A 4,693-nucleotide genomic window follows, 5' to 3' on the forward strand; every position below is an offset into this window, starting at 1 on the left:
AACAGGTCCAGGTGATGGGAGATGAATGCATTTTTAATGTCACAGAGGGGGTATGGGAATTGCTTAGGTTACTTTAATGATCATTGTTGCAGCTCTTTAAAAGCTTGTGCTCAACCACGCTGCTTTCCAGCTGGCTGTATCTGGAGGGATCACCCCGAAGAGACAGGACACGGGCTCGTCGAGTAGCCTACCTTCAGGATACAACCATGGTGGGGTTGATTTGGTGCTGTCATCGTTACCTGTGCTTCACAGCCGGGTTGTCATCAGGACAGCCATGTCCACCCATGGCTGGAGGCCAAGGCCTGCTGGCTCTCCCCCTGCCCTCCTCACGGGCAGCCCTGCCTCTGAACTCCCCCTGACGACATCCCAAGCCCAGCTGGCACCAGGAGTGGAGACGCAGGGAGCTGGGTTGAGGTGAAGCCTCCAAAGGTCTCAAGGCTGTGAATCTCGCTGCATGGAGAATTCAACGCAAAAGTTTCCTCCTCCTCGGTCACCAGCAGGTAGGGGAAGAAAACAATTAAACCTAGAATCATAGAATCATAGAATATCCTGAGTTGGAAGGGACCCTTAAGGATCATCAAGTCCAACTCTTGACACCTGGGTAAAAGCAGTGGGGTCCGTGATATCCAGTGCTCCCAAATGCTGTCCACTGAAGTGCACGAGCTCTCAGGAATGTGGAAGAGATAACTGGAGGCTAACAGAGCCAATTACTTCTATGGAAAAATCCCAGCTCTTTCTCTTTATTGGAGTGGGTTCACGATCATCTATATAAAAGAAAGCTGTGTTCTGAGGACACACGCATTTGCATACGGATGGTGTTCTCTTGCAAATTATTTGAATAAAAATAAAAGAAAAATGAAAACAGGAGTTTTCACTCAAGGGAAAAGTTAATGAACTCACTTCTCTTTCTTTCACTCCCTGATTAAATATTATGTTACCATTTTATCTTTGTGCATGAAGAGTAAAGCCCTATTCTGTATTTTGCCAGCTTCATTCATGAAGCTTTGTATTATTTTTACTGCGCTAGAAAATTAAAAATGACTCTCTCCACATGAGAAGCAGAATGAAGAAGAGAAGAGCAGTAATTCCCAGCAGTGTGGAGGAAGGAGAAAGTGAAAGATGAGACATCTTCTTTTGTTTGTTCGAATAGGCATGAGATGGGCTCCAGCATGTGCTGACGGGAGTATTTCAAGAAGACCAGCTATAGAAGCTCAGCGAAAAATACAAAAGGCATTACCTGCTATGTAAGATACGTCTGACCTTCCTTTCTGAAGAGTTTTTTTTTTCTTTTTTCTTTTTTTTTTTTTTAATACTCATTGTTTCTGAGAGCCCAGGGGCTCAGCAGCAAATTGTAGTGATGTTTTAGGGCCGACTGCTTGCTCGTTCTGATTCAGACCCCGTGGATTTTCAGTTTTAGTAGCTAGAGTGGATTTCAGCAGATTTTCAGCTAGAGGAGCAGAGCACCACTGGACTTGCCTTTCTGCAGCGGGCAGGCAGCTCAGCTGAGCTGGTATTGCTCACGTGGTGCACCACCTTCTTTTAGGTGGCAGGCTCTTTTTTAGCATTGGCAACACGTAGAGAAAGAAGTCCAGACTTGTATGCCGGAGGATGGCTCCAGAATTGGTTTGGTATTTTATTAACACATCAGAAGGCTATTGCCTTCTGATGGAAGGAAATTTGGAAGGAATGCCTGTCGGAGGCAGCACCAGAGAAATAGCTCTGTATGAAAGCAACTTGATGAGGAAAGTCTGTTACCTGCTCAATATGGCTGTTTTTCAAATCTTTTTGAGAAGGAACATTGTTGCTTATAATCTACAAGTGGGTGCAGGGTTTTATAGCGGCTTGATGCCTGAATGGCTTGCAGTCATGTACAGTCATGCAGCTGTTGAGGTGTAAGCAGGCGTAACAAGGGATCACAGAAGAGATGTCCACATGCAAACTTTGTAAAACGCTTTTCTGGGGGAAAAAAAATGTAATTTCTTAGTAAGGGTGAATGAAAAGCCGGTAAGCAACCATGCAAATGAGAGTGGGAAAAGGAGTTTTACCATTTGGAAGTGAACTCCTCCATCCAGGGATTTCATCTGTGCTACTCCTACTGGCCCATTTCAGTAGGAGCAAGTCTTCTAGCTGCCAATCAACCATTTTCTTTTTGATAATTATTCATATTGCTGTAGAAACGGAAATTATCTCTATTTTCTCACTTCCCAGTTGAAAACTGTAATTGCAGCTGCTCCCTCCCCCTTGTTTGGAAGTTTTACATGCAGAGAGTCATCAGCCAGGCTTGCCTTAAATCAAATCTTCCCATGCAGCCTGGATGCTAATCTAGCAGGCACAACAGCTGCCTATTCTCAGCAAGGAGAAAAGCAACACATTTCTTCAGCCACTGGCTAGGGAATTCCTGCTCAAAGAAGAGGACTACGCCTCGTCTGGAGCCTTTATAAAGTTATAGGAGGCGGTTTCCTGCAGGCTTTCACAGTTACTGCTAATCGTCTTAAACTGAAACAGGGCTTCCAAAAATGGCATGTAAATCCCCGTAACACACCTTCAATTTCTGTCTCCATGGCTATCCAGCTGCCCTGATCCTCAGTGACAGGCTCTGGAAATGCTGTGATGCTTCCTTTCGCACTACTTTTCAAGCCCCTTCTGCCCCCAAACCTCTCCACGGGCAGACATCCTCCTAGCTCTTGGCTCGCGTCGCTCACAGGAGACATCATCTCTGCCATGTGGTGGGTGACGAGCTAATGGGAAGCCCGTGGGACGTGTGAGTGGCAGGGGGCACAGGGAGCTCTGCCCTCCCACCAGTGGAGGGGTCCTGATTTCCGCGGGGCTACAAGAGAAGAGCCAGAGCCCCCCAAGTAGGCCTGCCCTGCCTGGCTGTGCTCACTCATCTGCCCAAAGGCTGGGTCTGAAGGCCTCTTCAAAACGATGTTAATAGCATTTATTCATGCTGCTTTTACTGAACCTTCTCATTCTGCTCTAAGACATGCAGCTCGTGAATAGCAGCTACTCCCCAGCCAGGGAAGCGGATTTGGGGGGACACGGTAGATGTAGCCTTATTGGACATTTTCCATTGACTTTATATGCAGACACTGCCTTCTCACTGAGAGCCAAATTCTGCCCTCTTCTGAAGTCTCTTGGGTCTAAATTAGTGAGATTTTTATATATCGTGATTTGAATCTCAATGTGTTTCCTTGCTTGCTATCCCTGCGGTCACAGGGTAGGCAAGGAGACTTTGTGCTGCAGTTTACCTTGCGATAAGTGAGCTTTTTTGGTTGTCCTGGTAAACCACGTTTCCCGTGTTGCCAAAGCAGGAGCACTTACTGCGAGGGAGCATCCTCAAGGATGCAGGATTTGCAGAGGCACGGATATATGGAGCAGTGTTCCAGCGGCACGCAGGATCCCCCAGCTGATGCTCATCTGAACATCTGCGGTGAGATGCATCTTCTCAGGGTAGCTGGCACCTGAGGTTCCTCCCCGAATATTACCCCAAACTCACGGAAGTAGTGCTGGATGAGCTAATGAACCTTTTGTGCTTGCAGATGCCCCCAAAGCGCTGCAGGGTCAAGAGCACGAAGCCAGACTAGAATCAACGAGGCCCTATGCAGACACTCAAGAATAACAAGCCAGCTAGTGGATTTGCAGATGGACTGTAACAGCTTGTTATCTGATGTCTCCTGGGCTCAAACACTGAGACATCTGCAGTTTTGACCTGTTTTTTTCCCTCTGCTGGCTCAATACCTAGTTAGCTGGTCATCCAACGTGGAACCAAAACAGAGGGAAGAAGACAGCAAATTGCAGTAAGCAGGAGATGCTGGAATATTAAGATGCCAAAAGGACTGGAAACAAAATAAGAACACAGGTTGCTTTGCTCTCCTGTATCATTTATGCATAAAGCTTTCCGAGTTTGTTTCTGGAATTTTGTTGAAAGCAGAAGTTTCAGATGCCAATTGTCACTGAACTTTCATGTTGGTTTTATTCTGCATGTATTTTGCATCTCTAATCTCTTCACCCGGCACTGAGAGTTAAAAATGAACCTGAAAAACACACAGCGGGACTTCACCGGCTTTCCCCGCTTTTTATCTGAGAACACGAAGCTCTCTTCATATCATCTCCTCCCGTCCCACCAGAGGGTGGGAAGAGCCCGCAGAGCAGGCTGCTGGGTCATCCTGTGGACCGTCCTCTGCTCCTTGGGGCACAGCGACAGTGCCAGCTAATAGCATGCCTCTTCCCCGCTTCCAGGCTCTCGTTGCTACAGAGTGCGCCCAGATTGTCAGAAGGGGTCATGATCATGAGCCCCAGCCTAATCTCCTAATTAACTCCCGCTAATGTAAGTGCACTCAGGAAGATTCTTATAGCCACTCTGCTCAAGAAATTAGAAGTCCTCTCTTGACGAGATAGCGTTTCTTCTTTCGTGGTTCAGTGTAGTGACAACACTGTCTTGCTGCATGAGAAGGATTTGCCTCATCCTGTGGTGTTCATTTCTCATCCCTGGATTACAGATTATTTAAAATCAACTCAGGATAATAGGTGACAGCTCAGTGTATGTTATCTGCAGCATTTCAGCCTTGCATAGGCGGAGGCCTCCTGGCTTCTTGCTTCTGTAATTTCTGTGCCTCAGAAAAGTAAAGAAGTACAGACTGGGGTATGTGCCTTGTAGCGACACGCGAGGCTCTGGGACCTCCCTGAGAAACGT

Source organism: Oxyura jamaicensis, chromosome 1 (assembly GCF_011077185.1).
Source record: "Oxyura jamaicensis isolate SHBP4307 breed ruddy duck chromosome 1, BPBGC_Ojam_1.0, whole genome shotgun sequence".
Taxonomy (NCBI): Eukaryota; Metazoa; Chordata; class Aves; order Anseriformes; family Anatidae; genus Oxyura; species Oxyura jamaicensis.